This window comes from Delphinapterus leucas, chromosome 12 (genome assembly GCF_059928025.1).
Source record: "Delphinapterus leucas isolate spDelLeu-1000000601 "Yukka" chromosome 12, BTC_Dleu_Yukka2, whole genome shotgun sequence".
NCBI lineage: Eukaryota > Metazoa > Chordata > Mammalia > Artiodactyla > Monodontidae > Delphinapterus > Delphinapterus leucas.
In genome coordinates this window covers 68,314,455-68,341,082 of record NC_143140.1, presented here as the reverse complement: position 1 = coordinate 68,341,082, position 26,628 = coordinate 68,314,455, and positions in this window count along the sequence as shown.

Sequence of the window (26,628 nt, the reverse complement as noted above, 5' to 3'; positions counted from 1 at the left end):
TTCCTTATTCTTAAACCAGTTTTATTTGTTTTTGAAAATCATCTCTCTATATATCATTGATTTTTTAGTGAGAAATTTTCAAAAATGAAGATGTGTTTAAAGATTCAAAAATATTTAAAGATCAAATAATAAAGGTGCATTATTTAAGGGGAAGAAGCTGAGACCAGAACCCAGCTTCTAGTTAGTTCCACAGTTTCCAGCCCCTGTTCTGTTGTGTTTGTTCACGGTTTATATGTTGTTCGTGGTAATAGGGATATCAAGGTTCATCAGCATTAACCTTTCATGTGACGGATTAAGAAACATTTCCAAAGAGCTGGTATGACTTTATTAATTCTGCTGAAGGAGTAAATCTGAAACCTAAGAATCCAATATATTGGTCCAGTTCCAAGTCTGGTCACCTTTCTATTTAAACACATTCTACTTCATGGGTAACGTCTTTACTTTGAGTGCTCCCAGGACTACATCAGGACCAGGCAATAGCCTATTCCTCTCCCTGCTCTTTAAGTGCCCCACTGGAAGGGCCTCTCCAGGTGGAGGGTCCATGGGAAGCCGGGGGCCCGCCTGCAATGCTTTATAAAGGTGGAGGTTCGTATACACGTAGCCAGTGCACAAATAGCCCTCCTCTCCAGAATTACAGCGAAGCCCTCTCTCTGCCGTATTCAGGTCTTCTGCTGCATCTTTTCTGCCATCTACTAGCAGATTGGGCAAACCCAGATTATCCTCATCCAGAATGCTAAAAAGAGTTGTATAGGCCTCCTATTGAAAAGAAGCATCCCCACGTGGACACTGAGAGATCTCCAGGAACCGGGGCAGGGTAGGTTCTGTTTCTCTTTGCCACACCCTTCAGTGACCTGTGCTCTGAATGGGGAGAGTTTAAGGCATATGCTCTTCTCAGGAAGGATGGTTCAATCTTTGCTGAATTTTCCACATTCACTTGCCCAGCCGCTGTATCAGCAGCAGTACACAGTTATTTAGCATTCAGGGCTCAGCACGGTCAGCAGGACTTTCACACTCTTGAATGGTCCTCTTGCTTGACTATGTTTCCCACAAACTGTAGGCCCTGTGTCAATAGAGATTTTCTTGGTCACTTTTGCATCTGTAACTCCCAGCACAGTGCTCAGCACACAATAGGTGCTCAGTAAATGCTTTTAAAATAAATCACTGCTGAGACAAACTTCAAAGCAAGGGAGGTATCCATGAACATGAAGCAAAGGATGAAACTTATTAAGCTTTCCAGACTTAGGAGGCAGGGTTTGGCATGACCTGGCCCCCTGTCTTATCTTGCATTGCACTCCTCTTTGGCCTCTGGACGACAATGACCCTGCTGTCCTGTCATTTCCCGTGCTCATCAGGTCCATTCCCGCCACTTAGGGCGCACGGTATGGTTTGCAGTACACAAGGCCAGTCCACCAAAGGCTGTGCCAATGCTGCCAGTAAGAATGTCACGCAAGCCACAGACCTGAGTCACACATGGAATTTTAAATTTTCTTGTAGCTACCTTAAAAATAAAAATAAAGACAAGCAAGAGAAATTAATACGATATTTTATTTAACACAATAGGTCTAAATAGTGCCATTTCAACATGTAATCAATAAAAAATAATTGAGGTACTCTCTATAAATATTTTCACACTGACTCTTGAAAACCCAGTGTGTTTTATATTTAGAGTACATCTTGACATAGACTAGTCACATTTTAAGTCCTCAGTAGCCAAATGTGACTAGTTACTATATAATATTGGGGGTTGTGCCATTGACATTCTAGATAACATAGAATTGTATAAACAAGTTTTTTGGAGGTTGACCAATAAAAAGTCTTGTTCTAACAAAATCAGTGAATTATAACAAGTTTCCAGAAGCAAAGGGTCTTGAGGAAGTGGTGCCTTTTTTCTAATTTGCACAAAGATGCTTCTCGGCCAGTGGAGGCCTTGCTGTCATGAGGCTTTTGCACATGCTGTTCCTTCTGCCTAGAAGTCCATTGCCCTTTGTCTGATTGATATCTGTTCATGTTTCTATTAAGGTGTCAGTTCTTCCATGGGACCTTTGTTCCTTTTTCTCACAAAGCCCTGCCTCTTTGCCTCATAGCACTTATTCGGATTTATCATTCATGTGTGAGATCATTTAATTCAGTTTCTGACTCCAACATAAAACAGTGATGCTAGAAGGGAACGTTCCTGCCTGTTTTTGTTCACCATGGAATTCCCAACTCTGAGCATAGCGCTGAGTGCATAGAAGGGGACCTGGAAAGATGCATTGAGGGGCTGCCCAGCTGACTGCATGCGTCAGTGTCAACAGTCCCAGCAGTTTGTGACACTTACATTCGTTTGGTCCCAGATACATCTTAGTTTCAGCCAGCAGGTTCAGGCAGAGGCTAGAATGTCGTTCAAGGTCTCTCCAGGGAAACAAGCTGACTGTCTCCTCTCTCACCACTCAAATGTGTTTTCTGTTCCAAGTATGTGAATTCATCTGACCACTTTACCCTGAACCTGTTCCTGGGTGCAGCTGCCTTCTGTCTCTGTAGAGCTGAGTGACTCTGAGTTTTATCTTGGATTCATTCAGGAGATTTAATCTTTAGTGGCCACTTTAAAACAAACACATTTAAAAAAGTAGGTTAGTTACTAATGTGAAGAGCCAGCAACTCAGGAGATAAAACACTCTGCATTTTGAAGCATACAGGATTGTTCAAGTTCTTATTGGAAATCCAGGACTGGTGGCTGGGAAATTTATGTCATTACTTCGTATGCTGTCTTCTCCCTTCCATCATACCAGTATTCCCACTAATAAATAAAATCCACACAGGGACAGCTAGGAATAAGAGATATCAAAGGAATTATGAGCACAAGGCAAAATGATTGCTAACCAACTAGCATTAATGATGTTACACATAGTATTAAGTGTAATGGTTAAGATTTGCAAGTCTGATGTCATCAGACTGCTTGGGTTCACATCCTGACCTTGCCATTTACTAGCTGTGTGACCTTGGGCAAGTTATTTAACTTCTCTGAGCCTCAGTTTCCTCATCTGTAAAATGAAGGATTAAAAACAAGGACCTAAAGAACCTACCTCATAAGTGTGTTGTGACACTTAAGAGAGCTGTTTACCATATAGTGCCTGTATAACATTATCTAAGAACTTATGTTTATTTTTTTCTGAAGGAGTTTGCACCTCTAGGACATGAAAGATCTGGTTAAGAACGGGCATGTCAGGTAATTATCGTGCAGACACAACCTTCACTTGAGAAGAAACAAGCAAGGTCCAATACCCACTAATATATTGATTGTTCCTTGAGTCTTCTTTGATTAGGCCTTACTGAAAAAAAAGTTTCAACAAAACAAGACCTTGCATGACTAAAGTAAAAGCAGAACTGATGGCTTTACTGTGTTGGGCTGGATCTCATGGGGGCCTCATCCTGTCTGAAATTTTAGAAATCTGTATCCTGTGGTGAATGGAAAAAAATAGTTAAGAGGTATAAAAGGCAATAGAAGTACAGGCATACCTCGTGTTATTGTACTTTGCTTTATTGTGCTTCGCAGATATTCCATTTTTTTTTAACAAATTGAAGGCTTGTGGCAACCCTGTGTCCAGCAAATCTATCGGCACCATTTTCCCAACAGCATTTGCTCACTTCGTGTCTCTGTGTCAGATTTTGGTAATTCTCGCAGTATTTCAAATGTTTTCATTATTACTGTATTTGGTATGGTGACTTGTAATCAGTGGCCTCTGATGTTACCGCTACAATTTGCTGAAGGGTCTGATGGTGATGAGCATATTTTGTCAATAAAGTATTTTTTAATTAAGGTCTGTGCATTGTTGTTTTAGACATAATGCTATTGCACACTTAGTAGACTAACTGCAGTATAGTGTAAACTTAACTTTTATACGCACTGGGAAACCAACATTCTCCTCTCTTCAGGCTTTTTACTTGTTTTTTCAGATGAATAAGTCTATTTCTGTAGCTCCAAGTAACAATAAATAATATGCTATTGTTTCTCACATCTGTAAGTCCAGCCAGAACCAGATTCATCTAGCAACAGCCTATCGTGCAGTTCTGCTTGTGTCTTCCATATCCTGGCAGACTTGACATCTAAAATGAAACTCCTATTTCCCCTCGAATTGGTTCTGATTCCTGTGTTTCCTTTCTTGGCTAATGGCTCTCCCGCTTCACTCATTTCAGCCAGAAATCTAAGGGTCATTTTCAACCCTACATCCTTCTTTTGTCCCCCATCAACTGTCTGTGACCAAGTCTGGTTGGCTCTACTTTAACATCTCCATGGTCTGTCCTCTCCTCACCATCCCCCCAAACTGTTGTCTCAGTCCAGCCCTCACGGTTCATCTTGTGCTACTTTTCATTTCATCCTTCATACAGCTGCCTAAGAGATCTTAAAGTGCAAATCTGATAATGAAGCACTTTATTACTTAATATTCTTCCATGGTTTTCTGTCAACTACTACAGATTAAAGTCCAAACTCCATGGCGTGTTGTAGATGACCCTCCTCCAGCTGGGCCCTGCCTAGCTGTTCAGACTCATCTTGCACCGTGTTGTAGCCCCAACAATCATCATCGTGGTCATCAAGCTCCACATACCGTGCCAGCTATTTCACCTACTTTTTGCTTGATTTGACTTAATTTTCACAGCTCTCCTACCAAGTAGGTACTATTACTACTTCACCTGACAGCAGGTGGAGTGTTCCCAAGCCCACACAGGTGGCGAATTGAAATTTCCATACAGGGCTGCCTTCTAGAGCCTGGGTTTGCCTTAGAGTCTGTCCATTTCACTTAATTACAGCATACTCCTTCACCTCCCTGGCATTTGCACCAACTCTCTTCTTTGGTTGGCTATGCCTTCCTCCGCCTTGCCCTCAGGCTCGCCTCTCAGGACACTTCTCAGGAAGCACTTCCATGAGGAGGGCTGCCCCAGTCGGACACACCAGGCGCTTCTTCAACTTCCATCCTGCCCCACTTTTCTATTGTGGCTCCTACGGCTCTTGATGGCACTTACGTTTTATACATCTGATGCCCCCTCTGGGCTATACATTTTTTGAGAGCAGGGAGTATATATTATTATTTGTGACCTACAGTGCCTGGTCCAGTACCTGAACCATGGCAGGCATTCAACCAATGTTTGTTAAATCAATGAATGAGTAAACGAGTGAACAAATTAAGTGTGGGAACAGAGTCAGGGCTTAACTGACCCATCAGCTTCACGAAATTGAGTTGATATAAGTCTTTACCTTTTATCTGGTGAACTTCCTCCTCGGGTTTCCCAGCACATGCATTCATTCATTCCCTCATTCATTCATTCTTTAACCATGCCTTGACTGCTACTAAGTCCCAGCTAAATTCTGCAGATGCGAAGGTGAATAAAAGTAATTCTTATCCTTGAAGAATTCACAATATAGGAGAATAACAAGTACTTGTCAGTAGACGATTATAATACAATGAGATATACGCTATCAAAGCGTTTTATGTAATAGAGTAAGGCAGCATAGAGAAAGGAGTTTCTACTCCATTTAAGGATACCAGGGAGGATTTACAAGAGGACATAGGATCTGAGTCTTGAAGGAAGAGTAGAAGCCAAGCAGACAAGGTAGGATGGGGAATGACTTCAGGGTTGTAGAAATGTTGAGAATGAAGGGCATTTGAAGCAGCAAGTACATACGTGAAAGAGCGCAGAGGCATAAGGGTACGTGGAGTGCTGGGAAGGGTTCCCCTTGGGGGAGAACTGGAGAGGCAGCCTGTCCAGGTCCAGACAGATTTGGGGTACTCCAAAAAGAAGTGTGGATTTGACTCCATAAACACTGGGCCAGTAGAGGATTTGAGCAAGTGAGTGAAGTCATCAATGTTGTTGGCTTTTAGCACGATCTCTTTAGGATCCAGGCAGAGTTGATAAGGGTCTGAGTTAAGGCGGCTGCTAGGTGAATGGAGAAGACGGGATGGATCTGATAGATGCTCAAGGATAGAACAAACAGAACTTGATCATTGAATGAATGCAGGGCAAGCGGTGAACAGAGATGTGGAAGAAGAGAAGTGAAGGTTGGTGCCATTGACTGAGCTTGGAGTATATAGTTCAGTTCTACCTCTTTTGGAGAAATAATTATCCAGATACAATAGTAGGCTAAAGGAATTTTCTTTTGAAGTACCCATTGAATTGAATAAAGTCATTCCCTTAAACAACTTCATTTTAATTTTTTTTGGATATGTTGCCTTTTAAATATTTAAGCACTTTGGTGTCAGAGATATGTTTCAGTAATCCTTTTGATGGAGTCAATCTCGCCAAGCTTCTGTCTCTGATCCAGGTTCTTCAGAATCTTATGGCCCGAGGCTTCCCCTGGGAGCAAGAAAGGGCTGAGCTGGTGGAGCTCCAGCCACCTCTCTGCTGCACCCACTGCAGCAGCAACCTTATTTGTTCTGACACTGGGCTTCCACTGGGGAAGGAGCTCTGGAGCTTTACTATCTCTGAAATCGCTAGTCTGAATATCAGTAACTCATGCAATTGTGTTTTCTTAAACGTAAGTGCTTGGCTGCAGTTCTGTGTTATAAGGTGTTTCTTTGTTCTGTTTTGTTCTTGTTTATTGTTTGTTTCTATCTTAGAAAATGGAGATCATGTCAGGGGACCCATATTCATAAATCTAGTATATTGTGCCTGATTGTTTTTAATTGCAGATAGGATTGTTTTAATTGCCACATATTTCTGTTTCGCAGTAAACATACATGGCACCCACAATGGTCCATGTTTCTCTTAACAATGGAATTAGAATAAAACATCTGCAGCCAGAGCTGCACGGGGCCCGGCTTGCTCTTTTGCCATCAGTCTCAATGAGGTGAAAAGTGAACGCGAGCCACAAATCAGCTGAGAATTAACACAAGCTGTTGTTTTTGAGTTTTCCAAATATTTTCCAACTCCCATTGTGTGTTTTTGTGTTTTGTACTCAAAAATCCCTGCCAAAACCTCCCCCAATGACATTCCTTCCTGGGTTCCTAACATGTGGACAGCAAACAAAACTTCTCATAGGTCATTAATCTCAAGGATATATGTTTGTTAAAAACAAGGAGATGAATAGAATACATATTTTTACCAATTCTGGGATCACAAATTCATTTTAAAAAAGTAAGACATTGCCAACTGAACTTGTAGCCGAGTTCTGATTTGCATCTTTAGAATAGTATTCAGATACTCAAAATGTATCTAAATTGAAAATCACAGCCCTGTGGAATTAGTAGGTATAGAGGTTGAGGAAAGGATGGATAGAACAAGACAGAAAGTTGGGCAAATAGACGGTACACACATATACACGTTGCTGTTTTTCTGACAGCTATATTTATTGTCCATGGACAGACTATTCATGAAAAAAAAAGAAGTCTTCTGCTTATATCCGTTTTGTTGAATACCGTGTATTTTCAGTATGCCTTTTCCCCCACGTAATGATCATTAAATTCTCTAGATAATAGCAAGACAGTTTTCCTTCTTCCTCCCTACGTTTATGGGTACGGGATTAAAGTTGATTACAATAAATCACGTGTGTTAGTACTCATTTTCCTTTCTTTTATTCCTGTGACCAGTGTAATGGCATAGATACAGATGCTTTTGTGCCCTGGGGAAACAGGAAGCAGAGGTTGTCCATCTTTGCCAAGGAGATTGATGTCTTGGTCAATATCGCTGTGGGACACATGGGAAAAGCTGCCTCTCTCTCCTGTCCCACAACTCCTAATTACCAGCTCACCAGTGGTTGTGATCGCGTTCCTTTTATTATTATAGCAGTTAAAGTTAAAGTTAAGCTTTCGTAACTCCTTATTCAAAATGCCCTTGAAGAAAGACAGTGAGGGGTCAGAAAATAATAGATTCTCATTATAGTTCTTCCACAAACCTTTTAAATGTCGTTGGAAAATGTTACTGTGTTGTCTCAGTTTCCCTTTTGCTTGGGGAGAGTAGGTGTTATGGACATCTAAGGTGTCTTTGATGCCTCAGTCAACACAATAGTAAGCTATTTTCTATTATGTCCCTTTCACATTTCATATTGTCTCACTGAATTTCAAAACATGGAATAAAACCCACTAACACCATGATTTAATTATTAGCTCTCTAGCTTGCAACAAGCCAGTTCCATCCTGCAGTAAAAAACAAAAGGGGGGGGGGAGGTGTCCTCAATGTTAGTTTATTTCTTATTATTTGAACTCTATGCTCCAGTTTTTCTCTGTTGATTTTTAAACTTGAAATCTGTTTTGTGATAAAGAATATGAAAAGATTTGGAAGGAAAAAGAAAACCATCTCTGAATACACGGCTTCAAATATTTTAAACCCCTTTGGTATGCACAGATAAAATCTATTGCAGTTTGTGTGTGGGATCTTGATTCTGTAGTTATGAATTATTTAACCAAAGTTTATGCAACATAAAGAACAATTGTCTAAAAATATGAAGAATCGTTTTCTTCCTTTGGTGCTGTGGATTCAATGGTGCTGTAGAAATCTTGAAGGAATCGTTTACTCTCTTTAAGCTTAGCTTCCTGACTTGCTTTTTGGTTAGAATTTTGGCTGAGCTTGGCAGAGTCAATTGGTGAGTTTCCCAGGTTCAACCTATTGTTCATGGAAACAGTGTCGTGTGAAAAAACAATGACCCATATGCCACATACAGCCTCTATGACGTTTGGCCTGACTCTTGTTTCAATAAATGTTTGAAATTACAGCATCTGATTGATAACTTTTCCAACAAGGGAAGCAGTATAGGAGAGTAGCCCCTGAAAGCTGTTGACGCTTTCTCTTTGTTTTGGCATTTTTTATATTTTAGAGTCCAGCTCAGCTCTGTGCTAATTCCACCTTTTTTTGCTTTTTCCTTCTAAAATAACTCATTATGTCTAGTGAGCTAACTAACAGGTCTTTTGAATTTCTTCACTGTCCATAGCAAAGATTTGTGGGGTGGAATGAATGCAGAGTAATCTCTGTCTCTGTTTCTCTCCGTCTTTGCCTTTCCGTGGACAAATTCTAAGCTTGTGTTTAAAAGAGTAACTTAAAAAATATACAATGGGGAAGGTTTGGTTTGATGCGTTTAATAGGGAAAAAAGGTCCTTCTGGACTCGTGGTGGGTTACAGGTCAGAGGTGAGTGAGCTGTCGGGGGTGCTATCGACCTGCAGAGGTGGTCTCGAGGTGCACCCAGAAAAGTGTCCTAAGGTCATGGGAGCAATCGTTGTGGCATCTTCAGGCTTTCTTACAACTGTCTTTGTTTCCAGTCCCACATTTCAAAATGGGATTTACCCCAAACTTAGAAAGCGCAGTGAAGAATGAGCGAGATGATTGGATCTTGAAATAGTGGCATTTGAGGGCTGAGCAAGGAGGCGGGGAGGATGCAGTTTGGGATGGTACATAATTACTCTTCCAGATGTTTGCAGGCTACCAGGAGAAGGAGAGGATACACGTCTCTACGATGGCTTCAGATAGCAGAGTGCTGGCCAGCGGGTGGAATTATAGAAAAGTATATTTCACTTAAAGGAAAGGAAGCCTTCCAATGGTCCAGGCTTTCTGAAGTGGGAGGGGAGTGCTACAGGGTTTGGTGAGTCCCTGCTGCTGGGGGTGAGCAGAGAGAAGGGTGGCTGCTTCCGCTGGGGAGATGCAGTAAGGATTGGACTGGACCATCTCTGTGGAGTCTTTCAACATCAAGATCCTCTGATTTTCGTAGTAAACACGAAAAAATTCTCTATACCTCTAATTATGCCAAGATACACTTATAATGGGCTCTCTACAAAAACAAAGTGGAGATGCACATGAGGGAGGCACTTGGAATAATTCTGGGGTTCTGGAACTAGGCTGGCTGGGTTTACTATGTATGAGACAACATACTTAACTTTTCAACTTTCATATGTGTAGAGTGTAGTAGAACACATCTCATAGGGTTGGTGTAAGGATTAAACAAGGTAATATATGTACAGACGTTGGACCAGGGCCTGACAGAAGTAAGCCCTCTAGGTTGGTTAGCTGTTATTATCATCACCTGGTTGTACAGTCATCCCTTGGTATCCGCACAGGATTGGTTCTAGGACACTGCATGGATACCAATATCCACAGATGCTCATGTCCTTTGTATAAAATGGTGCAGTACAGCCGGTCTTTCGTATCCACGGGTTCCACATCCTCAGGTACAGAGGGCCAACGGTGCTAAGTTAACAGCATCTTAACTGAATTCAAGTAACCAGATATTCATACTGTGGAGTCCTGATGAATCAGAGTCTACTGGGAAGGCTGGTCCAAGTGAATCCTCAGCTGTTTGTGACTGAATACAGAACATCTAACTAGAGAATATTTTGTACGATTAGTTGATGCTGATTTTTCTGACTAAACAAATACAAAAAGGCATGATGCTTTTACTCAAATAATTGCTTGCACAATGAGCTCATAAACAGTTTAGTTAACATTTCTAGGTCTCAACTAAAATGTCGAGTTTTCCAGTTTACTCATGCTGGCTAAACTCTCACTCTTATTCTAGTTACAGAACTGGGGCCAGTTCAGGAAATCAATGTGAAATGACTCTCTCTCTGAATTTTAACATAAACAAATAGTGCCTGATTTTAGAGCTAAATGAATTAGAGTATGTTTAGTGCAAGTGTGTACTGCAAGCATGAAATAGCACAGGGAAAAGGGACATTTTGGATCAAGGGGATAACAATAGCATGGGTAATAGGTTCTTAACTCTGTGCTGTTTGTTCACTCCTTCAGTAATGTTTAACAAGGCTTTATTGATCACGATAGCTTTGATTCGTACATGGGAACAGACGATTACATTGTGAGCACCAGACCAATCCTTGTATACAGCATCTACAAGCCAAGGACTTCATTAATAATTGATTTTATGGGGGTTGTACAAGTCCATATGGGCCTGTCTTTTGCCAGCATGCTTTATCACAATATACTGTTTGATTTATGAATAATTGTAAGGTATTGTTCTGGAAGTAACCACAGATGGGAAGTTGGAGGACCTCATCAGTGGCACAGCCAGAGTCAGGTATTCTGACTCCTTTGGCAAAGCCTTTTATACTAAACATATGTGGAATCTTTCATCAACAGAATCTGAACAGAATCATGCTTGGATACAGATGTGAAAATCTGACAGGTCAATAATGGAAAACATTTCTCCAAGCAGCTCACTACAGGTGACCTTCAGATGTTCTTGGCTGCATCTTCTATGAAGTTTCTGCACGAGGCTGAATCTCTAGGTCAGAGCCCATGAAGATTGGGTTCAGAAATTGTTCAGTGAGACACGCACAGTCCCTGGTAAGCAGAGAAAGGTCTCAGGTAGCCCAGTACCCAGTCCAGATCCCTATCCAGTGTTACATAGCATACTCACCTGGAAACAATAGTTTTACTACTCACTAACACCCAGGATGCCAGGTAGGGTTAGCAGGTCATGATTCACCCAGTATCTGGCTTGCTCTGCTCCTACAGCCTGCCCGCTCACTTACAGAGAAGGCCCCAGGGCTCTCTCCCAGCTCTGCCCTCTAGCACCCTTCTATCCCCTCTGCTTTCTAACCTCTGGCCTTGGATATTTAAGGGTCACATTTCCTTCTTGTCTATTTCAGCTGCCGTTTCTCGTGAACCGTCTGCTTAGTGTTCTTTTCGGCCCTGGTCATCCTCAGCTCCCCAGTTTGTGGGCCGGCACCAAATCACTGCTAGCCCTACCTGGCCTGTGTCTGGTAACCCAGATCCTCATTTGTCTTGGAAGACATTCAATCCCTGAATTGCCAGTTGTGTGAATTTATCATAACTTACTGCCTGTGTTTTGGCTGTGGCTGGAATGTTGTCCCTGGGCTACTATGGCTTTCCTTGCCTGGTGTCCACCTTCAACCTTGGTTGATTCCTCACATGGCTGACTACTCTAGGCTCAAGGGAAAACAAGAGGCATGATTCCCACTGTCCTGTTCTCACAGCAGCCACTGTCAGCAGGAAATGAGGATGGAACTCATGCTGTCAGGGGCTTAGTAGTGCCTTCAGTTACAGGGCAGCCAACTCCTCCCTAGGGCCACAAAATGCCATGGCTCAACCCGGCAAGAGAAAGCCAATAATATCATCCATAGGCTCCATCAGGGTCTGCATGGATGCACTACCATGGCAACAAGCACTGAAGTAAAAATAGAAGGCAATCTGGGATCCAAGGAAAGCCCTGGGAAGACCTCCTGAAAACTTGGAAAGAGTGGTCAAACACCATGAACTTCTCAGCCTTTCCAAAGGTCACATTTTGTGAATAAAAGGCCTACTTGATCCCCTTTATCCATCCTCTACAGACATGGCGATTCCCTGCTTTTTCTCCTCTTACAGGGGGATTTTCTTGCTGGCTGTAAGTGTCCACAGCTTTCTAGCACCCAGAGTAGGGGCCTGTCACCATGATGGGTGGCCAGTCTTGGCCCGGGAAGGAGTCCTTTTTTCATTGCTTAGCCCTTGGAACCCACCCCATTGGCTCCTGCCCTGATCATACCCTAGTTCTTAGCCTCAGAAAGCACTGTGTCCCATTGCACTGAAGTGTGAGACTTGGGTGGTGTCATTAACCAAGGCCTGGTCAATCAGATTGCTTTCTACCTCCTGGTCGGCATGGACCCCATTCCCTCCTCCTTGAGGAAACCAGTGGTCTGTGGGAAGACTATTTCACAGTGTTCTGTCATGAAGCTGCCCATGCTTCTCTCTGATCCCTCTGATGACCCAGCTATCTTATCATACCCTCACCTTCTGTAATCAATGGTGCCTTTGTATCCAGGCCTCTTCCATCCTTTCTGAAGCCATCGTGCCAGGGATTCCAGTTAAGCGTGTCCCTCATAGGAAGTCATTTCCCGCTGCAGAGGAAGAAAAATTGATCCACTGTCCAGAGTGCTGTTGTGAAATCACATTGGTGCTATGGGCTGTATTTCTGCTAAGTGGAATATACTCTTCTGAGTCTGATGACCTCCACAAATATGCGGGTGCCAGCTCATGGAAGGGGGTTCATCAGGCTCTCCATCTCTTAGAGCTAACATGCGACTCTGCGAGCTGGCTTGTCCTTGGCTGTCTTAAGCTTTGCGTTTGGCATGTGAGCTCCCGGTCTGAAGGGCGATGGTCTACTTGGAGATCCCTGACTACTGTTTCACAAATTTGGTTCACAAAGTGTCGATCAGCCATTGCAGGCATTGCCAAACTTTTTCTGTAAAAGGCCAGATAGTGAATATTTGGGGCTTTATGGGCCACACTTTCTTGCAACTATTCTGCTCTGTTGCTGGAGAGCAGAAGCAGCCATTGAGAATATGTAAATGATGGGCGTGGCTGTGCTCCCGTAAAACTTATTTACAAACTCAGGTGGTGAGCCAGAGTTTACAGATACCTGAGGCATTACAATACCCCTTCTAGGCTGCTCCTGAGAAACGTGCTAGTCAGACTTGGGTAGAGTCCTGGGGCCGTATTTTGTAAAGTTAAGCAGGCCATGTAATATAGCAGAAAGACAAAATGTCAGCTGTTCTAGAAGGGCAGTCCTGCCTAGGTCAATCAAAGACATCCAATAATTTCTGAAATTTATCCCTTTGTTTCTATGCCGTATGGACCCTGGTTTCCTCTACCCCTTTCTCTTATTCTCAACGTCAGTTCTTCTGGGAGGCCCTTACTGATTCGGATCGAAGAGCAGACAAGCCCTCTTTGCTCTGTGTCACCTGTAAGTTCCTGAAGAGCGGAGACGAAGATCATTCCGTAGCCCAGTGCTGGGTTCATGGTCGGTGGCCGTTTATGTTTTGATTTTTTTTTTTTTTTACAGCTGTTCAGTTGAACTCATTCCCTATACATGCTTCTCACAAAAGGTGGTCCCACTGAATGTGAACCATTCTCCTCAGAAATGGCACCCACCTTGTCATAGCCCCCTTGAGGTCTGGGGGCTCTGCCTTGTATTGTGCTGGCGCCTGGGACTGGGGCTCTCCAGACACAGACTCTCAATCTCCTCAGTCCTGCCCTCTTTTTGGAACGCTTAGAGTTTCCATTTCTTACTTGTTAGGCAGTGAAAACCACAAAGCAGACATCCTCTTTTGAAAGGCTAGGTATGGAGAAGAAATTCTCCAGCTGAGACGTCGGTGCTTGTATGGCTCTGTTTACAACTAACAGAGGTGAGCCAGCAGGGCCGCAAGTTGACAGCTCCATACTCCAGCTTCGGAAAGCTCCAGGCCTCGGAGGTAGCTCCTAGCAGAGCAGAGTGCCAAGGGATCTGGCTGTATGAGAGTGGGAAGCCGAGGGGCAGCCCGGCCCTGGGTTGTTCCCACCCACTGTGGTCTGCCTGCTACCGCTTTTCTGAGAGGGGAACTTAGAAATGACACACCTGGATCTACGAGCTGACTGTGGAGCTGGGCCAAGGAGAAGGTGCATAAGTCCAATTACTCTTTGTGGTCTGGTACCTTCAGAAGCATGGCTGTCCATTTTGTTCTCCATCCCATTGGTTGTTCACGTGATGAATGGAATGTCAGCCGTGACATAAAATACTATGGTAACAGCATTGGCCAAAGCACTGTATCATACGATTTCGGCTTTTGGCTCTATGTGAAATGTCTGGCATTCATTTGGAGAGACATACCGGCTCAGACACTTATCTTGTATTATCTATGGCAAAGACATAGGTAAAGGAGTGGAGCTTTGTGAGACCTGATCCTTGAATGAACGTAGTTAAAAACAGAAATAATAGCAGGAATGGCAGGGTGGTCTTTGGAAGCAAGATTTTGGTAGGTAGATTCTCTACTTGTATCAGCAAAGCAGAAAGAAAACACTGGCCCAAGTTCAGAAACAGAAAATTCTTGAAAAGAAACATTGGCCTCTAGCTTACCAAGTTAGAATTGGTTGCCAAGATTGTCTTTTAATGACACCTGCTAGTATATTATCTTTAACACCAATGGGAATGATGTCTTCATAAAGCCAACGGAATTTTCTAGAAATCTTTACACAGCTGTGCTCTTCCAGGGCTTCAGGTGGCCCTTCTTGCTCCTTTACTCTTCAGCCCATAGTGGTTTACATGTGCCTTATTCTCTTTTATCACATCTTTTAGTCTGAAAAACTTCTGCCCATATCTTCTATTAGTGCTTTTAAATAGAATGGCTATCAAGTTATTTTCCCATTTATAAAGCAGGCCCATGTTGAATGAGAACGAGATGATTAAAAAGTATGATTGTGAATATTTAAATGTACTTTCAGAAAATGTATACAGGAACAAAATTAGAAGAAAACCCAGAAAGTTTCTAATTTCACGTTATTTTATCCTCTGATAAATATTTCACGATCTTAGCTGTCTTTATTACAAAGAAATGGATTGGGAGCCAACAGGTCTGAGGCTTTGCCCCAACACTGGCAAATACTTCATGTACAGGGCCTCCGTTCCACCAGCTGTTCAATGAGGGTGCTTTTTATTTTTTATGAAGAAAACGGCTTCAAAATGGTTGGAATGAATAAAGTACTTTATTTCCTAGAGACCTCAAAACAGTCTTTTACCGTAGCGGATACTCTGATGGTATCTTATTGCATATAAAATTCAAGTTCCTCAGGATGGCATCTAAGCATCTTTGTATTCTAATCCTAAACTACCTTTCTGCATCACTTCCAATTGGTCTTCTTGGACCCTGTTTTTTTGGTGAATACAGTAGATTTTTGCTGATCCTTTATCATCCCATGTACTTTCTTCATTCTAGGCCCTTGTTCTTTCTGTTCCCCCTGCCTAGCATGTCATTGCCACCTCTCTTTCTTCACAAACCAAAGGCCTACCTACCTTCAAAACTCAGGTCCAATGTTTTCTCTTTTGTGCAGATCTTTTAAAATTAATTTTTATTGGAGTATAGTTGCTTTACAATGTTGTATTAGTTTCTTGCTGTACAGCAAAGTGAATCAGTCATACATATGCACATATCCCCTCTCTTTTAGATTTCCTTCCCATTTAGGTCACCACTGAGCACTGAGTAGAGTTCCCAGTGCTATACAGTAGGTTCTCATTAGTTATCTAATTTATACATAGTAGTGTATATATGTCAGTCCCAATCTCCCAATTCATCCCAACCCCTCCTTCCCCCCTTGGTAACCACAAGTTTGTTCTCTACATCTGTGACTCTATTTCTGCTTTGCAAATAGGTTCATCTCTACCATTTTTCTAGATTCCACATACAAGCGATATTAGACGATATTTGTTTTTCTCTTTCTGACTTACTTCACTCTGTATGACAGTCTCCAGGTCCATCCACATCCCTGTGCAGCTTTTTCTAACCTCAGCAGAATGTTTTTTTCCCCTTCCCTTTGAGCTTCCTTGTAATAGAGCATTCATCATATAAGAAAAGTATTTGTTGATGTATTTTGTTTTCTAACTCCAAAATTAGGGTCCTGAGGACACGGGAACATAGTAAGAGATTTTGGTAAATATTTGAGAACATTAAAGATGAATGAATAGATGTACTCGTCTGAAATTAGCCCGCACGCTTGTTCACAGAATTGTCCTGGGCAACGCCTAGAATTAATTCAAAGGCAACAGAAGTGTCCTGATTTGTTGGGAGGAGGGGAAATGCAAGTGTTATATTAGCATGGCTGAATGAAAAGCACAATCTGGATCTTTATAAGAAAGGACAACGTTTCTTTGATTAAACACATCACTTGGCAGAAGGCCTGAAATCATGGTTAAGAGTGTTATTTTGCTGAAAACTCAAATCAGGAAACACTCAAAGGACAACAGCCATGATGGCTGTGGTCCTTGAGGTGGATGATTCCTGATGGCTGTGTTGAGAGTTTGGCTCGAGAAGAGCAAAGGGGTTATGGGAGAGTGTCCCACTGGGAAATGCTTGGGCTTTGGAAAACTTAGAGAAGGGAAAACGATCCAGAAATATTGTCCTGGGCAATCAGGGACAGCAGAGATGAGAGAGGGAGATTTTTTCATCCCCTTGTATACGAGCTGAAGCACAGCTCACCTAGAAAACTCTGATAAATATCCACTAGATGATGCTGTTTCCTCATTAGGCAAATGGGACTTGTCACGCGGGTGGTCCCCACATCACAGAGGTAAGAGTGCTGGCCTCAGGGCCTGGGATCCACTTCCAGCTCTGCCTCCCAGGGTAAGGAGGCCTGGAAGGAACAGACCTCTCTGAGTCTGGCCGGGGTGTCTCATTTGTAAAACAAAAAAATCCTGGACTGGGTGATTTCTGAAGTCTCTCCAACTACTTTTTAAAGTTTTTATTTTTAAAATTCAAACCTCAGTGATGCCTTTTATGTAAACATACTCTTTGTACAAACGTATCAGTTTTTATTTAACTAAATAAACTCTGTAAAAGATGGGCAGGAATCAAATAAACAGTGGCACACCTGTGTAGATTGGTGTCCTTCCTGGGCCTAAACAACATTTCTCATGTTAAATCTTATTTCTGTACGAAAAGAACTGTGGAGCTAGAAAGAATCTTAGAGGGTGTACCTTTCTATCCTTTACTTTTCATGTCTAATATCTAAGCATAAGCTTCCCGGGGGAGGGGGGGTGGAATCGTAATCTTTCCCATTATCACTCCTTTTTAGGGGCTGTAGCTCTGGAACTATGTACTTGTGCTCCAGGTTGGCCTTGTACTGCATTCTCTTACTCAGGCAATTTGATATCACACATGGGTTTTGAAACGCTGTTAAAACTTATTGGATCACTGAATAAAACGAATGACATAGAACACCTAGCTATTGTGTTCAAGCTACTTTTCTTGCCTACTCTTGGAACAGGGTTCTATAAAGCAGTGCTTTGCTCTGTGTTTGCTTCAGAGGTGTTCAGTTAGGTGGGAGTTAAACTCCAAGGCAAGAAGATGGTGGTGGATCAAATGCTGTAACTGTGTCCATCCCTTCCCCCCACCCAGAGGAAGTACCCAGCTCCATGGCTCTGCTTTGTGTTTACCGTAAGTGGAGCCCAGATCATTTTAACGCACAGAAGGGCTCACTACTTTTCCTGGCGAGTCCTCAGGGTCATTGGTCTGCTGTTTCCTACAGCAATTATAACAACAATTTATCCCTTGTAAACAAAATAGCATACCCTTAACCTACATACCACATTATCACAGTAGGACAAGAGAGTTGCTAACTGTGAAAGAGAACTAGCAAAATAGGGCAAAAAGAAACAAGGTTTGAAAACTCAGATGTTTTAGTCTATATCTTATAAATGCCGGTGATACATATTTCTACCTGAAAAAGACGGTGGACTTCAAATGTATTCTTCATTTTCTTTATATATCTTAATGAAGACATTTTTAGTAAATATTTAAGGAAAAAAACACGAACGGCAATGACCCCCTGACCTCCCAGTGACCCAGCAAGTCCTCTCACTAGATCAGTTCAGGCCCCGTGTTCATAGTTAACAAGGTTTCATTAGGGCTGAAAAAAATTTGCCTTTGCTTCCGAACGCGGGTTGAGCTCTGATAGGGCCCCAGCAGAGAACAGATTTCTCTTTTTTATCTTTTTGCTTCCCTGGTGTGTAATCTTGTCTTTTGAAGTAGTTGCAATCAGAACAAATTACCTAAAGAGTGGGGAGTGAAAAGATTTCCCAGTCATTGTGGGTATTTTTTAGTTTTCTTTAACAATTGTGTACCTTCCCTTAGTAATTGAAAATGATCCAAGAAATCTGTATGCACTTGGCAATGTTTTTCTAAGTGTGTGAACTAGAGAGGGCTCTTAAGGTGACAGAGGTTGCTTCAGCCAGCGCTCAGCAGCTCTGGAAAACCAGCCACCTGCCTTGTTTCCTGGTTCCCTGCCTCAACAGGGACCACAGGGAGTTTTGGGGACAGTTGCTGCTGTGGCTGCGGGAGAGTCCGAGCCCAGAAGGGGAGAGGATTTAGTGGCTGGTCTTCCGCTTGCATCCCGGATGCAGAGTTTAGTGTGGTTAGCGCGTCCCTCACAATCCTGAGAAGAAGGTAAAGAATGGTGCACCTCAGAATACGCCCTCAGTTTTTTGTTGGTGCTCCAGTCCCACTAGGATCGTGGTCATTGTCCGGAAGGCAGCCTCACCACATCTCTGAAATGCAGGGGGCACTCCCCACACCCTGTTCGTTTCATGGGTATTGGAAAATGTGTGTCTGCTTCCTGAGGTTCAGGGAAATGAAGAACATGCCTGAGTTCACTAGGATTAAGCAGACATTTGAACCTTTGAGAGGAGAGATTTCAGGGAAGGGTGGGTGTTTATGACATTCCTGGGGGATGCTTGGACGGGACACCTGCCACTTCAGGTGTCATTTCTTGAGTTTATACTTGATGAGTTAGAAATATCCGAAACAGGAACAGCCAACTATTTGCAAGGTCACCTTCTAGAGAAAGTGGCACTGCCCAGGCCTCACTCAGAAGGCTACAAGAGGAAAGGTCCACGGGAAAGAGGCCTTGACTGATGGAAAGCCAGGTGGAGAACAACTAACATCTAGTGCCTTGAACATATTACCATTAATTGAATGAATAAATGAGCAGAGATTAGAAGGACCCTTATGAGGACCTAGTACTTTCTGAGCTTCCTGTTATCCAAGATTAGGGTGTTCGTGGAATCGGCCATATCTGCAAAGTCCAGGGAGACTTCAAGAGGTGATAATGGCTCAGCTGTGTGTGGTAGGGATTTAAACAAGAAGAAAATTTGGACAGCAATTCAAGAGAGTGGATACCAGATCTGTACTTTCTAATAGGTAAGGACACATGTACCTTAAGCAAGGCAGATATAACAGTCCCAAATCAAGGTATGTCTAAGGGGGAATCAGTGCAGGTCATCTCTGCAGATGTAGTTAATCTAAAGGAGGCACAGAGGCTGAGACAGTGTAGGATTTGAGATACAACCCCCAGTCTTTCAGCAGCAAGCTGAAACTGTTGGTGCCAGCAAGATCACTCATTAGGAGACTGAGTGCAGGGTGCAAAGCCACTGGTGGCTGTGCACTCCAAGGTCAGAGCAGAACGAATTTTATCGAGGTTACCAGACCAAGTTCAAGATAAGGCCAAAAGACCTCTCTTCTCTCTTGGAACAATGCAGAAAGCCTATTTACTCCCTGGGTTACTTTAATGCTGGATAACTCAAATATTCATTTCTGTCTTCCTTTAGTCAAGCCAAATTTTTCATGTGCTTGGCCAAAAGCTATTGAAAAACCAGGATGGTAGCCAGGTTCAGAGTAATTCTAAAGCGCAAGACAAAGTATAAAGATTATTAGATTGCTCCTTGAACATAAAAACAAGTACCAGTGTAAGTTCAAACCCAGCAGCATAAAAAAGAAGTATAATTATAAATTTTAATGGTTGCAACTGAACTACGTTTTGCATGGATTTGTAAAGCAGCCTGTACAAAAAAGAGATTGAGTCATGAGCATGTCTGTGTCAGATTCTGAGTAGCACATCAATTTCTAAAATTGATCTTGAATATGTTCATGTCGGAATCATCTTAAGATGCTTCTGATATAAGCCTCGTACTAAAAAGAGTGGGATTATTTTGGAGATGTTCTAACTACGGAGTCCTCTTGAGTGGGTCACTGAAAAATCCTCTGCCATTTGCCATGAAGATGGCAGTACAGTTCCTCCTGCTTCACAAAAAGCAGGTAATCTCTGGCTGGGTCAGAGAAGTGCTAGGGGTGGAGAGGAGGAAGGATGGTGAGGAGACTGGGGCAACTCTGCTGAACCACTTGAATTTGACCTCTATTACGCCTGCCTCCAGTTTCTTCAGAGGAAAGAATGACATCAGAATATTCACAGTTATTGAAGCTTGATGGTAGATACAGGGGGTTCATTACACTATCTTTACTTTTGTTTAAAATTGTCTATTATAAAAATTAAAATACTTCTCCAAAGTAGTTCCTAGGAAATTTTTTTTTAATAAAAAGAAAGAAATGTAAGGGATTCTTGTATTCTTATTGGTTTTCTTAATTGAAAACCAACTTTATTTTATTTATTATTTTTATTATTGTTTTTCTGGCCAAACCCTGCAACTTGTAGGATTTTAGTTCCCTGACCAGGGATGGAACCTGTGCCCTCGGCAGTGAGAGCGTGGAGCCCTAACCACTGGACCACCAGGGAATTCCCCAAAACCAACTTTAAAAAGAGAAATATACATATTTAGTTATATATGCCTAATATTTTGCCTGTTTTGCACATTTGTATATGTTTTTCTCTAGCGCATAAGAGAGGAAAAGTGAAAGAGCGGGTGTTTTCCCTAAAGAGACTGTATATTTTTTTCTTACCACACTAACGCTTATAGTCTGAAAAATTCCACTAAGATATGGCAAGTAGACAACTAGAGTCCACTTTCCACTTCATGGGATAGGCTTAGGAAATGACTCTTAATTGAATCCGCACACGCAAAAGTACACACACTTGCCTTTCATTATCTCGGCAATCTTTTATGCAGGAAAACTCCAGTGAGCATTGAATCTAGCCCTGCGGTGCACTCTGGAATATTCAGTGCAGCAAGATTTCCCGATAACTCATGTTCGAGAGGGAATAGCCTTAGTCTAGCCACATACACATCATCTTCATTTTAATAATTAGGTATAGCTTGAAGTTACAAACCACAGCCTGATGTGTCTAGTTATATAGTTTAAAGCTCTGTGTGAAAACTCATTAAGTCTGGTTTTGTGTGTGTGTGTGTGTTTGTTAGTGTTAGTGTTCTCTTTTGGTGCAGGAAATATAAGTAAGTATTTGGGGGGAACCAAGTTGGTTATATTTTACAGAATATTAAATAAAACTTTAGAACCATCAATTTACTAATTTAAGAAGTTCATTCAATGAAGAAGTATTTATGGAGTACTTTTATGAGTCAGGTGCTGTGGTTGGTGCCGTGAGTACAGTAAATAGCAAAGCCATGTGGTGGCCTCTGTCTTCGTGGGCCTTTCAGACTTAAATGGGAGGAAACATTCATCTAAATGACCAGGCATGTGACTACATAATCACGGATGCTGTAAGTGCTATGAGAAAAAGACTGGGTACTTTGAGAGTATGTAGTAAGTCATCCCTGCGTAGCTTAGGTCAGGGAAGGCATCCAGAGGAGATGATATATGAACTCATATCTGAAGGGTCGGGAGAGTACCAGATGCAGGGAAAGAGCAGAGACTAATTTCAGGGAGAAACATGGCACTTCTGGACGTACCGGGAGGCCATGGCAGTTGAAGTGTGAGGGGCAGAGGGAGACTGCTAAGCAATGAAGGTAGACAGGTTAAGTCCAAGTTGAGTCCTGCAGGGCTGTGGACGCCGTGGAAAGAATTTGGTCTTTATCTTAAGAGCAGTTGGAAAGTCTATTAAGGGTTTTAAGTGAGAGATAACATGATTTGATTTATGCTTTTAAGAAAATCACTTTGACTGGAGTCTGGAAAATGGATTAGGTTGGGTAAGAGCGTCTACCGCCCCTGGAGAGGCAGCGATTAGACTATTAGGATCCAGCCTCTCAGTTGTAAATTGGGAACATGGAGGTGAGTAGAATATTATCCTGTCTCTTCAAGATCCCATGCCATGGGGAGTCAGACTTGTAAACAGATAATGATACAATGTGATGAGCTTCATATGAAAGGTGAGTAAAACACATTTCAGGAACACAGTAGATAAAGCAATTAATCTTGACTGGGAGGATCTGGGGAAGCTGCACGAGGAGTCAACTTCACCTGGCAGTCAGGTACCTAGATCCTTCTATCCTGAGGCTCTGCCTTCAGAGCCTCAGAGTCTTCTGCATCCTGCAGGAACCAGAAGAAGAAGAAGAAATGGAGAAGGCACACCAGGGTCTTAAAATTCCTGTCCTGGGAGTGACAGACATCAGTTCTGCTCACATGACATTGGCAAGAGTTAGTCACATGGATACAGCTGGGTGAAAGGGAGGCCAGGAAATGTAGTCACTGTCTGGGTCACTGCCAGTGACAACTCAACTCTGGAAATGTTGCTGGACAGAAGGCCATCTCTGCCACACATACTATACATTTATTTGTCTAGTGTCAGTGTTCCTTTGTCAGAATATAAACTCTGTGGAAAAGTGATTTTTTTCTGTTTCTATCCCTCTTGTAATTCCAGGACCAAGAACAGCTTTTGGATCCTGGTAGATGTCCAATGAGTGTTTTTCTTAATTTTGGAAGATCATAGATTGGAGGAGGGAAGGGGTTATTGTCAGTGTGGGAGTGTGGGCTGAAAAGATAGAGTCAGATCATGAAAGACCATGGCTGTGTACACTTGTAGCGAGAATGAGCATGGGCTTCCCTACAGCACCAATTTGCCCAGATCTCAGGCAAACTGGACTAGAACCAAAGCATTTGGCCACATTTTTTTTTCCATGAAACCATCTGGACAATAGTTGCACAGCAGGAATTTCTCTATTGCCATCCTGTGGCTTTGTAGATAAGCAGGCATGAATCAACCAAAACCCCAAAATGCGATTCTGTTTGATTTAACTGCAGTTGTATACACATGGCCTGTGCTCCTCCATGGGAAAGTTTTACTTCGTCCAGTGGACTGCATGTTAGATGTGTGGCATAATTCCAGATTATTTCTTTGGGTTTTTCCTCTATATGTTCTGCTAATTTAGGCTCGATCTGTTATTACACAGGTAAGTGTAGAGCATGAAGTACAATCAATGCACTTTGGGTTAAGGGACTTTAGTGGGGAGTGACTTCAGATTTTAAGCCAAGCTCTCAGGCTCCTATGTAGCCTTTCCCGGGGTCACCATATCAGACCAAATGCTGAATTGCATGGACTGTGTTTTTGATTTAGTAACTCATGTTGGGTTCCTTTGAATTATATAGCATGACCATGATATGTCAAACTAAGAGAAGATACACATGTGTATTTGGTCAACATGTGACCAGATATTCAGATACTTGAAAATATTACATAATTGACTGAACACTAGTTATGCTGACATGATCTTTGTACTCTTGTAGATATTTTTAACTGGCCACATACCTTATCTTTACATCATAAAAGTCACCCATGAGATGTGCCCTTTAAAACAGGTTATGCAATATGAATGATCAACATATGTATACACTGCTGGTTTTACAAAATCTTTTATTCAAAACTGGAAAGTGTGCTTATTATTTGCAGAAAAATCAGTCCAAAGGACTTAACCAAAACAATGGATGTGTGGTTGCAAGGATGCCATACAGAGCTATCTGAGATAGAGAGAATTTGGCAAATACCTGACAAAGCCTTCTAGCTCTTACTCTGGAGTATTTTTGTTTGAAAGACCAAGACATGTTAGGTTCAATTTATTTCATTAAATAATTTGCATCTTGGGGCAAAATTCTTTCTGAAACATCTGTGTGGACTTTGGGACCTCATATGATGTTTACCACATAATTGAAGAGTAACTACTTCCACCCCCAGAGGAGGGGATGGAAACAATGTGAAGCCCCTTATCCCAGAATCCTGGGAGTGTGAGGACATAACATTTGTGGGTAAGTGGAATGAAGCTTTGGTTCATGATTATCTATGTTATACAACTGCCTTGATCACAATTAGAGACATACAAATTAGTGTTTTTCCACTAAATAGAAGGGAGAAAAAGCCTAAGGGTAAGATGTGTGAGGATGTTTTTATCCATTTTATTATTTTTATTGCTATTTTATTGTATTTTTCTTCTTCAAAAACCAAAAAAAAAAAAAACAACAACAATAAAAAACACAACATATAGACTAAGTAAGCTATTTCTCTGAGTTAATTTGTTACAGAGATACTTGTACCTCCTAAGAGCTATCACTATCACACCTGCCTTTCAGAAACCTATTGATAACAAATTGATCTTTTTTCTCTCTAATGGAAACACTAACGAGTAATCTGATCATCAGGTAGGCGGTGTTTCCTATTTCTTAGTTTGCTAGGGCGGCCATAACAAAGTACCACAAACTGGCTGGTGTTTAAACAACAGAAATTTATTGTCTCCTAGTTCTGGAGGTCAGGAGTCTGAGGCCAAGGTGTCGGCAGAGTCGGTTTCTTCTGAAAGCAGTGAGGGAGACTTTGTTCCATGCCACTCCCCTTGTTTCTGGTGATTTGCTGGCAATCTTTGGCATTTCCTTGGTTTTGGGGATCACCACAATCTCTACCTTCATCCTCATATGGTATTTTCTGTACATGCGTGGTGTCCAAATTTCTCCTTCTTGTAAGAACACTAGTCATATTCGATTAGGGGTCCACCCTACTCCAGTGTGACTTCACCTTAACTAATGACATCTGCAACAGCCTATTTCCAAGCAAGGTCACATTCTGAAGTGCTGGGGTTAGGACATCAGCGTATGAGTTTTGTGAGGAGACAATCCATCCCCTAACACTCTCCAAACAGTGATCCTGGAGAAAGGGGAGAAGGGAGGGACATCTAGTAAGTGGAATTTATATTCTTAATGCTGCATATCCATACCCAGTTTTGTTTTCCTAGGTGGTCCATTTTTACCTAAGAAGGTGGAAGAAGCTCCTTCAAGTTTCCCTCCCTTATCGAACTTGGTTTCTGCTTGCATCTAAAAAGGATAAAATATATACATCCCACATCCTGCCCAGCAAATGTACGTGGGGATGAGATGAAACAAAGGCTGTTGCTATACTTTGAAAAAACTGATGCATTGTGTCTCCAAGTGGTAGTGTAGTTTTTTTTTTTCTTTTTTGTCACTACTCTCATAAGAGTCAATAGTTCCCTAATTGGCTGATTATAAAAATTGCCTTGATACCTTGGTATTTATGGAGACTACTGACTGAGCAGTAGGGCCTAGGAAATATTATTTTTAATGCTCTCCAGGTGATTAGCCAGATTTGGAACTACTGGTCTTGGAAAATTTCTCCTTTAAGTGTGACCACTGTCAATAATGTATATTTAACTTTATTATTCACGTGAAAGGGAAAATATTAATTGATGGTTCCAATAATGGCACCATCTATTGATTTTAGGAAGGCAGCGTGTGTTTAGTGGGTGTTCCTGGGTTCGAATTCTGATTCTATATATAACTTTTAATGCTTATATATCCATTTAGTAGATGTAAATTGGGGCAAGTAACCTTTCTGAGCTTCAATTTCATTATCTGTAAAATGAGGATAATAATGCCTTCCTTGCAGGGTTGTTGGGAGAATTAAATTGGATAACTTATGAAAAGCTGCTGGAATTCAACAAGTTTTCATTAAAAGGTCATTTCTTTCTTAGTCTTCTAATATTTTAATTTATTTTGAGTCACTATCATTAACTTTTTGTAAATGGGAAACAGTTAAAATTGATTAACTAGAACTATACACAATGTTTCCCTTTGCTCTGACTTTTATCTTTTTGATTAATATTTCTTGGATTCAAAGGTTTGAATGTGGAATTAAGATTGCTAGATGTTTTCAGGGTACACCAGGTCCTAATAGTGCTATATTAATTTTGTGGAAGAGTGAGAATGTTGGCAGTAAATCCTGAATTCTAAGCAAATGGGTGAGCTAAGAAAAATCCAGTGTGATGAATGACCCATTAACTTGTGAAGCTTGGGTACATGCTGCAGGGCAGGACAGAGCTGAAGGCACTGGACCATAATATGGTTAAGTATTAAGCCTTCTAGTAGCATGTAGAAGAGATCTCCATTGCATTCCTGTGGAATGTTTTAAGTAAGCATCTGGCTTTTAAAGAGTCACCGTTATTAAGGAATGGACTATATTTCCTCCTTAGACTCTTCATGGTATTGGTCTTCCAATAATGCCACTGGTGTCTTAAG